Raw genomic sequence first — 14,272 nt, 5'->3', positions numbered from 1 at the left:
ATGAAGACTCTGAGGAATTAACGATCGGTATTAAAACTAAATAATTGAAGAAGAGAAATTCGGAAAAACAGAATATCGCTACATAAAAGTCATCTGGCACATTTGATCTCACCTGCTGTGTTTTAAATATTACACACACACACACACACATCTCTTAATAGTTGCTTTAAAAACGTGTTACACTTCACTAAAGTCAATAAAGTATATGCAGTTAAAAGGACAGATTCCTTTCTAATACCTGTTTTTGACCATATTCATGTTTAGCTCTCAGCAGCTGTTGCCTTCTTCCATCTTCACGATTCTTTGCCGTTTGATTTCACCTCCAGCAAACATCACACACAACATCTGAGAGTCGGGTTTGTTCCGAGCTCCTAATTCTACTTTCCTGTCTCTTATCTCGTGGACTCTCTTTACTCTTTGACATTTAACACGAGGCACTGCTGCTCTGTCCTCTTTCCAATCCATCAACTTCCTTAACCTTCACAAAGTCGTTATCTTCCAAAACCAAAAAGAAGGGTTTTTTTTTCAACCACTATTTTCCTTTTTTCCCTGAATCCTAACCCAGACTTTTGAACAGGTGTCGTTGGATTTGAAATGTCAGCGAAATAAAGGTTAGAGCCAAAAGCTTGAGAACTTACTTAGTTAATAACTTTTCCATAAAATGTACAAGTCAAACATGGTTCATCCCACAGATGAATATTCAGGACACATCTGCATCTAATGGTTGATGTTGAGCTCATATTTCCACAAATGCAAAATCCTAACCAACTACTGTTTAAAGGGACTCTTACCTTTGTTGCATTTGAGAATTACAGCACATTCAAATCATCCCGCCTTCCTCCAATGCCCCACCCCCTCGTTCCCATCCGCGGTGTTTTTTTGAAGAAACTTTATTTACAAGCAGACTTACAAGCTACTGCCTCCGCGCACGCACGTGAGTTTTTGTTTACCAAAGCAATGGATTCGGTAAGTTATATACATTTACATTCACATGCCTTGATGACGCGGGCCCGAATGCGCCACAAGAAGCAGACGGAAAACCTGCATGTCCATGCAGCAAACAGACAGGTCTGTCGGCCAATAAGGTCCTTCGGTCCGAAGAATTTTATTGGTTGAAGTTTTCACTAAATATTATGAGAGTGAAATAATTGTTTGTTTTTACTCCTGGTGGGTCTGTCTTGCATTTTAGAGTGTCATTACCTTATTAATACCAATTTAACCTTATCCAAAAAAAGTGTAAAAATGCAACAAAGGTAAGAGTCCCTTTAAATGCCTTTTTCATGGGAATTCTGTGAGATTCCCAAGATCATAGTTTCAGATTTGTATCTGTAACTGAGGCTTTTAACAGTGTTTGCCTGACTGGCGCTGATTTTAACTCGGGGTTAACGGCACCAAGCTCAGGAGCTAAAGTCGGTTTGTTGGTGATTCATCTTCACATGTAAATGAGTAAATAAACACCGGTCACAAATCATCTGGGCGGAGACACTTCATCAATCATGGACGGATTTCTTTTCCGCAAATGTTTCCAAGTTCAGCAAAAAAAAAAAAGTAGTTGACTTGCATTACACCGACGCTGCTGTTTACTACAGTAAAACACACACATGTTTAATATCTGTCTAATAGCTGAAATTATGCAGAAATCATATGTACACGTTGTTTTATAAAACTCCAACCCTCCAATTAGAGTGAGCAGTATTTGGCAAGAGGCCGACGAGAGTGTATTTCACCTTCACAACACATGTGAGTGAGTCGGAGCTCCAGAGGTGCAACAGAGGGCAGAGATGATAGAGGACATGAGTCTGTTGTTTCACTGGAAGCTCCGCGGCCGATGACAGGTGCCAGCTCGGCTAGGCCTTGTCAATACAACTCATATGTTTCATATTTATAACCTCCTCCTCCTTTTTTTTTTCAACCCTAAGAGCCCGCGATGCATTATTTATGCTGCCAGGACGATATATTGAATTTTTTGCTCCGACACTTCACTTGCATATTGTCCGGCCAACTTCAAGAAGGGTTCGGCAAATTCAAACTACCGATATCACACTGGTGGTTGTGTTTATGTGCATTTATTTGTTTTAAAATATAATTTCTACAGGTCGTGGCGTTAGACGTCTTCACGCTTGTTTCCAACCTGTGTATTTCCTCACCACCCTTTTGTCGTGTTCAACATTAAAGCCCCATGAATATTTAATCGCGGACATGGAAGCGGTTGGGGCGTGTGTATTGGCCGGAGAGAGCTATCTTTAGCTCCCGGCTCGGGGAGAGACGCAGGAAGGTTGGAGGGAAGTAATATGACCTTAATGTGTCAGACCCGAAGACCTCGCCTGGCTCAGCTCCCGTCAATATTACATCAGGATCAGCACTTTTCAAACACAGCATGGGGGGGGTGGGGGGTGCAGAGACGCCCTTGTTTACTGTTTACAAGCAGCAGGGTTGTAGTCACCCCCCGGTTCGAGTGTCTCTTCAGGAATCATACGCGTGTTTCAGGCTTGGACGTGATAAGGAGCTTGTCAATACGAGATTTATTGTCAACAGGATATAGAAACAAGTCAGATGATGCAGCTCGACACGTGTCATACATCATGTCACAGTTATCTCTGATCACATCCAGTCGCTTGTTAGATATTAAACCTGCAGGTCGGAGTTACGGACGCGTGCTCGGCGATGTACTAAAGGTTCGACCTTGGTTAAGTTTCAGGTATGTTCCTTTAATGCATATGTTATCTCCTGCAGTAATCAAACCGCCCTCAATCCGGTCACCTTTATATTCATAGAGAGCCAAGCCGGAGCCGTGTATTCATTTCAGGACCAGGTGACACACGTGGACAGATTATGAATGCTAATGGACTCTCGGCCAAGGTCTCAGTAATGCACAGTGTTTTCTGTTGCTCCTATCAATCTAACAATATCTTGTTTTTGAGCAGGCACCAAATGTCCTAGATGAGAATCTAGCAATATTTATGGGAGCACAAAACGCTGGAAGATTTATGCAGTTCCCTCCACAATATTGGTTTTGATCAACCTGAAAGATACGACTCTATTCTCAGCTTTAATATCCCTCGGCCACCTGAAAAAGGAAAATGCTGATTTCCCAACATCCGATGAAAAAGACAAAGTTCGCCTTTGGACAGATTTAAGCTTGAAATCCCAAATAAATTATCAAATATGTGTGAACAAAACAAACAAATGAGAGAAATATAGAGATGCTACTGAGATGCCTTCAGTCACAGACTCATCACAGACAAAGCTTCAGAGTTGATATCATATCACAAATCTCCATAAAGTCCCTGAGTCGATAGCTTTACAACAGCTGCCTGAGTGCAGGTCATTTTACAAATATGTTAACTTAATTATTGTGAAAACACATGAAGACAGAACACAACATCTAAAACACCTCAGATAACGTAAATGAGATCCAGAACTGCAGCTCAGGAACACGTTTGTTCCCCATGAAGCTTTACTGAGGCGTCGGTGGAATAAACCGACGAGTCCTCGGCACAGACGCCTGCGGCACCAACACCCCCCCCCCCCTTCCCACTAAGTATTAAAACAAATAACAGCTGTTTCTGTGAACACCACCTTCGCTGCAGCTGTGTTGATTCCTCATAATCCCCCGAAGAATAGGAAGCGGCAGCGGTGAAGCTTCCACAACTGTCACAACCGTTCCATCAACACCAAACAGCGTCTGATTGTGTTTGTCGGTCCTTTCCTCTCCTGTTATTATTACAAACCCCTGCAACGTGGCAACAAGTTACACAAGTTTAAAAGCAAGTTGGATTTTCCTTTTTTAAAAAGTTGGAGACTAGTTTGTAAGATCACAGGTGATTCCTTTGAAAATCCAACTCCAAGATTAGCACATTTCATAGGTTTCATAGCTGCTGTATTCATGTGATGGCCTCGATAATTGACAACATGAGGAACAAGATACCGTAAAGTAAATTCCTCTTATCTGTCTGTCTATAGGAAAATACAACATGAACTAGTTTTGCTCAGTTCTTCCTCTATATAAACCCTCCCTCCAAAAAAGACTTCCTCAAAAGATAAATACATTAATTTGCTGAACAGTATCAATATATTTACAATCTGTTCGAGCATCAGTGATGATATTGTATCGTGCAGAGTTAAACTCACACCTGATGCGTGTCCGTGTGCATGTCAGTGAGCTGTTGGGAGTAGATTACACACGGGGGTGATAACACACTGCATCAGGAAACCCTCACACGGTTCCCGGCTCAATCTGCGCTTCACTTACCTGAGCCACCAAGGTCACGCCGCTCTGACCTCCATTTTTTTTTACAATCTCTAAAAGCGTGTGGATATTGCTCCTGCCACCATCGGGCCACAATAGTTTCTTCTGTGTTCGACACTGAAATTATTTAGTGTGTGTGTGTGTGTGTGTGGAAGCCGGTGAAACTAATCTCCGATAAGCCCGCCTTCTCCATACCGCCCTGGTAAGTGTGAAATACCGTGGGCATCAGATTGTGATAACCTGCACCGACCTCGGGAAAAACCACCAGTTCATATTTAAAGGTAAAGTATAGAAAACACCCCCCTGTGTGCCGCGGCGTCCACCGCTCACCGCACCTCGCCGAGCACCCCCCCCCCCCGTTCTCCTGTGCATCGACGAGCAGCCGGATCCCAGAGCACTCTGTAAATTGGACAATCAGTAATGGTATTTGATGGCATTAGGAGTGGAGATGAAAGGAAGGACACTTGAGTTATCAACAGGATAATGGGGGCTGCTGCTGCTGCCTTGCACTTTGTGTCCAATGAAATGGGACTCAGTTAATTATCCTTGCCATTAATTAGGCCATCCCATCAAGGGGAGAGGGGGTTTGCTCTGCGTTGACAATAAACCGAATTATATCGAATTGTTGGCCTTGAGGATCTGGAGGTGAAGTTGTGTTTGTTTTTAGCATTTGAATAAAACTGAGGAAAATAAATCCTGTGTTGGGCCAGTGATGGATTAAATGGAGACAGTAGATCACTAGTTAACACACAGATGTGATATGGATATTAAATGTATGTGCAATTGCAATTGTGTACTTGTTATAGCTTTTTTTCAGCTGGCTACTGATCATCCACAAAGAAACACACAAGCTAGTTGTCTCCGGTTGAATCTCTAACAGAGAAGCTGGAGCAGTGGGGTTTGTTCGTGATTACAAACATGAATCATTCACCACCGGTAACCGAAGGTGTCACCAGATCAATAAAGACCAAAGTATTAAGCCTTATTACTGAAATTACTTCAAGGTGCTAATGTGTTCCGGTGTCGGTCTTCACACTGTGACGCAGAGGTGGGACCGGCCATTAATAAGTTGCAGGTTTCCTCTGTTGCACTTTTTCTTTCTCTATCATTTCCAATCGCAAAAATCTCAACAGCTCCAACACTAAAACCACAGCAGCACCATCAAACTTTTTCCAAAAATATTTCCAGGACAGCAGGTTGATAAGGATTAAGCTGTAAAAACATGGGGCCATGCTTTCAGTTTTTTAGCTTGCAGGCAACCATCTGGATATCCACTCGAGTTCCTCCAGCCAGATATCAGAAGGGACATGCAACTAAGATCCTATGAAAGACATATGGACAAACTACTTTATCAAAACATGAGCAGAGCTGAGAACTCCTCTGCATCAGAGATCGATCTGCGTGGAAGGCTGCAGGAGCCAATGTCCGATAATGTGATCTGAAGTTATTTCATTAAGGGTCGAGTGATAATGTGACTCTGTTAGTATATAAGCTGAAAGGAAGGGGGGGGGGGACCTTTAATGCAAATCATACACTTTCTTGTCAGTTGAACCAACGCAGCGACTCCACCAAAGCGGAATGTTGAATTTGCACTAAGTGAATTCTCCAGCATGATGTGACTCATGCCTCAAATTGAAATGTGCATATTTCCCATGTTAAGTCTGGTGGTTGTACAGTGTGAGATAAGGTTCTTTTGGGAGTGCCCGTGTGATGGACAGACACGGCAATTATAATAATGAAAGGCACATAGAGGACTCGGGCTCCCTCATTCTGAATCCACTGACGTGGAGATAATGTAGTCCCGAGTGGGCCGGCGAACATGGGAGAATAATTCGATTTTATTATCAGCTTCCAAAAGGGGGTAGTAAAGGTGTGTGCTACAAAGACTCCCTTTATGTCCTCACTTTACGAGATAGCACCACAGGCACGCCGGTACACAGCCTAATGAAGAAAAATGCAAATGAAACCAAAACCAAATCGGTTGCAAAAATGATGCAATTCATTATGGATCATCCCGACGAATTTTGTTTTCGGGAGTTGTGTCGAATTAACATCACGGTCGTGTGTTTTAAAATTCATAAAACGACTAGGTGTGCTCGTTTCAACTTAAAAAATCTGCCCCCGAGAAAAAATCTCAGATCTTTTAATTGTTCTTTTCTTTTCTAATCTCCTCTCCAACGAGCTCTTCTGCCGAACCTCAGGTCACATTATATCTTAATTTGACTGCATGACCGAGTCTAATTATTACCGTGCGATGAGAGCAGCCACGGGCAAGAAGAAATCCTTCACCATATGTCAACTTTATTCTCTCCTCTGCTGGATAAAAAGATCGTCCCACGGCCACAGTCATTTTCATCCATGATTGCATTTGCGTGTGTGTGTAAACAAATTATGCAGACTTTGTAATCTACTGGTAAAATATGAAGAATACTGTGTTTGTACCTATTTACAATCACCTCCAATTACGTGCATACAAGGAAACTAATGTTCATATAGAACAGCTGAACCTCTCGAATACACATGTGTTTTGTTTTGATGATTAAGAGAAGACAAGTAATTATTAAAGTATCTATGAGTACTGGAACCTTGATGAATATACTGCGTTTAGAAAAAGGGAGAACTTCAATAAAAGTAGGGGAAAATGGTGATTAAGTGATTCTGACCTTTCAGTATTTATCAAAAGAAATGATCATTTGTATCGTCTCTCAAAGGACTTGTATGACACTGAGGTTTAAACAGATGCAAATGTCTGTTTTAACAGGAATAAAACAGATGTAAATGAGGTGAAAAAAAACATATCAAGCTGCCAACGTAACAGAAGCAAACAGAGCGTTGAGAATTCCTCAATAACAGAGAGATAAAAGCATTTATTGTCTGAAATACAGTAATAACCATTACTTTCTGTAATCATGGTGGTTTTAGCAATTTATTTGAAGTTAATGTCAGTTCGCTGGCTCTCTATTCGATTAGCTGCCTTCATTTGTTCCAGAGCCAATTCAGTAATACAAGGCTACGAGATTAGCTCAAATTATCCAATTGTCCACCATCATCTCGTGAAAGCCTCAAGAAAAACTAAGTGCTATCATATCACAGGTATTAGGGGCAGTTGAGGCACAAGGTCGTTCAAGGTCGGGGTTCACTCCCCAGCTCCTCAGGTTCACATGAAGTGTCATTGGGCGAAAACACCAAACCTTAAATGTCTTCTCCAGCTGGTCCTGTACTCCCTGTGTGCGTGTGTGTCTGTGTGTGTGTGTGTGTGTGTGTGTGCGTGTGTGTGAGCGAACAGGTGAAAAATAGTTCGGCACTTGGGATGAAAGTGCTTTATAATTGCGGCCATTTGCTATTTGACATTTCGCCGGAGCGCCACACATCCAGAGAGCGGCTGTTTCTTGAAAACCGGCTTCATGCTGGAGATGAAGAGAGGCAGTTTGAATTTAGTCCAAGACTTCCTTCAACAACTGATTCGTGCCGACACTTCCCTCTCCACGGAAGCTGAAAAGAAACAGGACACCATCAAAAGAAAAACGGCTGGAGCTTCATATTCCTTGATTCTCAAGCTAGGAGGGCTGGACATTTGATATTCAAGCATGTGTTTTCATTTGTGTTTGTATTTTGATATTGATTTTGAAGATCTAAACCTGGCGCTGCTTCTTCTTAAATGTCTGGGTTGGACTTTCCTCTAAATGCAACGATAAAGATGAAGGTCATAAATTTGCAGATACGCTGAAATGTTTGAACAGACATGATAATTCAGATAATGGGAAATCATAGAGTGTAAACACAGATGTGTGACGTGTGGCAGATCATTGTAACACATTATTTCAGAGTCTGAATACTTCCTCAGAGCAACATACCATTTATTTATTGTTATATTTATTTATTTGACTGGCAGTGATGTTTCAGCCATGTTTCCACTGCTCTTGTAAAAAGCACTGACACGTAGAATACATTCTACAGCTGCTGACCCCTCAGTTAGTTCAGCTGCTACATGTTTTCCACAAAATGGTTGTGACTGAATTCACCATAACATCATGTACTATGTCTGTCTCTCCTCTTTCTGCAAGAAGTGTGCACCAGCGGGGTGAAATGGTTGAAAGTGTCCTACTTGTTCTGTACACGGTGCAGCTGCACACCCACTCGTTGTGTGTACCCGAGCAACATCTGCTGCTGTGCACAACAAAAGAATTCAACACCTGAAAATGCTGCACCATTGTTTTTACAGAGTGAGAATCCTCTGCTCTCTCACAGGGACGGGTGTGTCACCTTTTGGATTGGATTTGATATCTACCTCAACCCGGTACCAGGTTTCCCTAAAGTGGTTAAAATGGATGATGAATTACTTTGAGAAACACATGGAAGTAGAGAACTGGTAATAGTTTACAGTTTAATCTAACTGCAGCCCTGAAGCCTTACGAGTGGATGTGTGTGTGTGTAATGAATCATCCACAACAAACAACAAGCTGGTTCAGACTGTGGAAGCAAAATAACACAGCTTCATTCAAACTGTAACCTGCTGTAGTTTGTGGTTCTACTGCAAAAACTATCTCTTATGCAAGAACATGTTGTGTTTCTATTTGTCATATGTAAAACTGTACTATAGTATAACTATTGGTGTAATTTCTAGGGTTAGACATATTTTTTTGAATTTCTTGTCATTGAAAAAGACAGTGAGTTAGTAATGTGTTACTTCTGACAGAGGGGGGCAGTAATGCATCTCCAAGCTGTTTTTCCACTTTCATTCAACATGAGCAGAAGAAGAACGTCTTACTATGACAAAACGTGTGTGGTGTCGTTGTGTGTCGATGATCCTGCACCAACACAAACCAAACTCTGACAGGTGAAGATAGAAAAAGTCTGCCGTTGATTTGTGTGTTTATATGTGTATGTGTGTGTGTGTGTGTGTGTGTGTGTGTGTGCGTGCAAGGTGTCATCAGTCATCAGACGAGTTTGTTGAAGAAACATGTCACTTATTCACATTAAAAGCAAGTGAACCTGCAGCTTTCTGTTTCTAAGACAGCGCTCAGAGTGAAAGGAACTTCCTCCATCATTCAGGTCACGTCACTCTTCTGCAGGTGACACTGACATTTCATGTTTGCTGGTTATTTATAAGAAAAGGTCGTGTTCTGTGCATTTTTGTTTCTAGGAGAGAGAAATGCTCATCGCTCAGGCGTCGAACCCCCACATTCACACATCTACCTCTGATGGACGGCCGCCCTGATGCTGCTTCCTATTCGGTTTCCTCTCTGGCCTCAGTGTAGTTTTACTTTTTCCACAATGTGAGAATACAAATTGACTTGACATCCTGCCTCAGTGTGCAGGGATACAGAAGTCAGAGTACCACAGTGCAGAGGCTGGACTTCCAGACTCCAAAAGGCCTCAGAAGGTCACTGGATCCATCCTGAACTTCCTCCTCCTCTTCCCAGTGGTGTCTCCACGCGTCGTCTCCACCTCGTCTCGCTTGTCCACCGGTGCCATTGATCGGCGAGGACGTGTGAGGGAAGAGCGTCTTCAATTGTACACAAAATAAAGCTCGCAAGACTGTCTGCTGTTGGATGGGAAGGGATTAATTAAGTACATCTTCAACAGGCAGAGTTGACTGTGTAAGCAGTCGGTGATTATCTGTGATGGGTCCTCACACCCGGAGGGGGGGGGGGGGGGGGAGCGGCTGGGTGGCTGTAGCTGACAAAACGTTGGCAACTGTGAAGAATCACTGTGTGTTGGTTTAATGGTAAATCTGTCCCGTCGTCCTTTCCTTTGGCAAACAGAGTGAAATGCTAAATTCAATTTGACTCCCTTGAAATAGCTCAGCTATCGGTTTGTTAACGCAAGCATGAAATAATGGGCAGGTACAATGGAGCTATCTGGGATCTGCGTAATGTCTAATCAACTTAATGCCTCCAGACCTAATTTAAAGTTTGCAAAAAAGTCCTAATCAGTGACAATTGACACTGTGTTGGAGGCAGGATATTTATGCTACATTACCTTTTACATTAAAGAGACAAACCTTCCTTCTTTTTAATTGTGTTGTTGATGCTGAACAGCACCGAGATACTTTTACACTTTACAATTCTTTAATTTGAACAGAAGTTTTATCTACAGATCGGATTATAGACCTTTGACTATTTGAACAAGCTGTAACTATTTTTATCTATTGTTTGCAGGCAGTATATATATATATATATATATATATATATATATATATATATATATATATATATATATATATATAAAAAGCCTTGTAGTTTCCAATGCAAAGTAATTTGATTAAAGTACATGTCGAGTTCTAGATGTGTTTTATCTCCCATTAGTTTACAGGTTGTAAAATCCTGTGTCCTTTGATTTGATGTTAATGTCAGATCACGACAGCTGTTCCTAATAAAACGAACAGAAAGCAGACATCACTGCTGAGTGCCGGTGTTAATGTCTTCCCTGCGTGATTCATAACAAACCATTGTGTTTGCAACAGCCCAGCTTCTGAAGGTGCCTGCCAATCTGCATTTGGTAAAAAAATATGTCATTCCTCGCGTGGTGCCAGAAAGATACGGCCTTGAACGTGTGAGACTGAATTCCAAACGCCTGCAGTCATTCAAATTTCTCCATAAACTAATGCTGTTTGACAACCTAAATGTTAAGATTTACTTTATTTCACCTCCCTACTTTCTTTCTGTTTTTTTTAATCTCACAACATTATGCCCGTGGCAATATCACGTAATTTCACCTTGAGAGAGGCAAAATTAAATTTCACAAGATGGACGATTCTGGCCCCGCAAAGCACCTCCGAGTCACGCAGCTGAACGTGGAGGAATGAGGATGGGACCCTATCAGTGAAGGATGACTTATTGCTGCGAGGCGGCCTATAGACAATCTGTCCCGTGGTATAATATGTGTGTAAATGATAATGTTAAAGGTTATTGTCATGCTTCGCTGCTGACTCAAAATACATTGCCTGTGTGGAAGCTGGCTGATCATTAACTCAAGGTGTCAGGAGACACATGCGTTTGCTCAGTGATATTCTCCGAAGCCAAAACGGTGGGCCACGCTTTCCCTCTAGAGGACGGCACCTGGAAGAGATGCTCTACTTACTGCACGTGACTGAAGAACGTCTCAGAGCAAATCGCTTTAATATCTCTGGTGTTGTTTGCTTTGACCTTGAGGAGGAGGACTGTGTTTTTAAGTAGTTCTGACTCTGAATGGCAGTCATTCATCAAACTGGGTCCGATGGGGCATTCCTCAGCATGCGACCTACCATCGATGTCTTAGCAGCTAAATCTCATATAGAAACATTATGGCACGTTGAAACAAAGAGAATCGCTGTTGAATTCATGGATCTACGCAAACATTGATTCAACTCCTAATAGGGAAGCTAATCGACAACAGAACATTGGACGAGGACGTATTTGTCAAAATCAAAAGGCAATAACTGAACACAGCAGACAGAAGCAGGGACTTGTAATTACAGAACATAATGTAGCTTTGAGCTTGACCTTACAGGGGCTGATAAATGGTGCAGGTCCTATCCATGACACACAAGCAGCGAGTCGTCAATGTTTGTGGCTAACTGCGAGGTAAGAGGTAATTAATCATGCAACATGGGGCCAGGCCCGGTTTTAATTAACAGTAAAACACATGTTCTCGCCTCGTCTGTGGGGAAGAAGGAAAGAGCCGGCGTGAGCCAAACTCCCGGCTTCTGCAATATTAATGATCTGACCATTGCGGCTTTTTGACTACAATCTGTTCTACTTGAGTAAGCGCCGTGCACAGCCGTGACATCAGGATCCCCGAGCTGTTTCCAGAGAGAATGATCAGTAAACGTTGGCTGTAATCAATAACTGCAAGTCAACGTCTGACATAGCTTCTGATAAATATGCCCACGCACGAAAAGCAACATCAGCCGTCTCTCCCTTTACGACAATTAGTGAAACCAAATATATGCGTTTTGCGTAACCGCCACTTTGTGCATTGTTTTCACAAGTATGGTGTGAATTCCCATTTGAGCTATTTAACATAATACTTGATGTTTTGGTCCGTTATCACGTTCTAGTTTTAAATTAAATGTCATTAAAGTGGGAGCAGCTGCATCACAGCTAAATATGGTCATAAATCATAAAAAAAAAAATGTAACAAGACAAGTTTCTCCAACAGCCGGCAGATCTTTGGCAAAACTCAGGGGTTACAGGGTTTTTTGGCACAGCTTGAAAAATGTACTACTCATTTGTGTCATGATGGACTTTAATTAAATAAAGTTGAAAGGTGTTGATAATTAGAACCAGAATATGTTGGATATGGCCGGCGCAGCTGCTCTGATGGTCCATGATCTTTCCTCCAGCAAAACCATCGGAGGAAAAAAAAAAAAGATAGCAGCCAGTTCCACACATTGATTTATCACGGTGGAGCCGGAGTCGACGGTGCACTTTTCAAAGAGTACTACATTACAGCGGGTCAACTCATCACATCTATATAATCATTCATGTCATAGTATTCCGGCAGAGACGGCGAGTATTCCTGGAAGCACCGGGATGCCTCCCAGCCATGTTGTAGGTTAAGTTACAGAGCCAGAGGGATAATTGTATCAAGAATGAAGGTGTTTCACACAGCTTCTCTGACACCTGTCTCCAAAAGCAGGCAGATCAGCAGCTGGAGGAACAGAAGGCCTTTATATGAAGAGAGAGTAGATGATGCTCGGTTGGATGACCCCGAAGCTTGAGCCAAATTATTTACAATCAAAGCTCCATGTCATATCTGCTTAACATTCAGGATAGGATTTATACACAGCGATGGTGTTGAATGTCAATGGGAACGACATTCTGTTCAGAGAGCGTCGAGTCAAATTCTGAGAGAAGTGAGATAAGGCAGCAGATGTAGTTCTTCACCAGGGCACCGGGCTGCCAAAATGAAAGGTCTTGACTTTTGTCGTCAAGATGCACCAAATGTTATTTCATAAAATCATCTGGCAATGAGATCGCAAGTGAGCCAATCAACCTTGAAGGTGTTTTTTCTTTATCAGCCATTACGAATAATTGGGCACACGAGCAAAAAGCACGATCAATGATGAGAGAGATGATCGTGAGAAAGATTGATTATGTTCTACTGAGCCAAACAAGGAAAACAGCACAGGAGAAAATACCAGGATGTGACTGAGTGACAACCTGAGGACAGGCTGACCTAATATTCAATAAAAGTTAGCTTATCCTGTCATTTGATGCCATTAATGTTCACATACGTATGAAACACAATTCCGATGCATGTTTGAACTATTCTTAATTTTTCCCTAAAGTATTTAAACCATCAAACAGTGTTAATATCTTTAAAACATGGAAATCTATGCAGAAAGCCTAGTTTGATAGTTTCATACGAAACGCACGTATTTCACGGAGATCCATTAAGATTTCATGACTTTTTATTTCCCTCTTCCAAATTTGAAATTCACCAGTACAGTTATAACAGCCCAGTGAGTCGATTATGATTTTTCCTGCAGGTGGCTATTAAACCTGAGCTAAACCGAGAGCACGACGTCCCTGCCTTTGATTCAAGGGACTCAAAGCTATCGCTCATTCAGGGAAATCTTCATTTGATCTGACAACAATTTAGGCAGCAGGCAAATGCTTCTTAGGATTACTCCACAGCTTTAAAGTACCCTGTGAGGCTTTATCCACTAATTGCTCTGTAGAACAATGTTTTTCTTGCTGGGCGCCGTTTAGAATCCTATTCCATGAGCTATCAGCATGTATGAAAATGCGTTTGAATGCCAACAGCAGCTTCCTGCCAACAGCAGAGACTTTACCTTTTAGTTATGTTGCTGCACCCGTGAGACTTCAGGCCTGAGATTAGTATCCTTATCTGTGGCTGAGGCCGGCGCCGCACAGGGACCGGTGCCAGCAACAGGAAAGTGTGGCAGATTAATTTCCATTTTATGGTATGGAGTTGTTGGGTCGTCCTTGTGCTGCTGTGGACCTCAGGGCGGCAGGTGGTGGATGGAAGAGGGAAGTAACAGCATTAGCAGAATAACAGCTGAAAATGCAATCA

Source organism: Limanda limanda, chromosome 20 (genome assembly GCF_963576545.1).
Source record: "Limanda limanda chromosome 20, fLimLim1.1, whole genome shotgun sequence".
Taxonomy (NCBI): Eukaryota; Metazoa; Chordata; class Actinopteri; order Pleuronectiformes; family Pleuronectidae; genus Limanda; species Limanda limanda.
Note: the sequence above shows the minus strand (reverse complement) of the source record.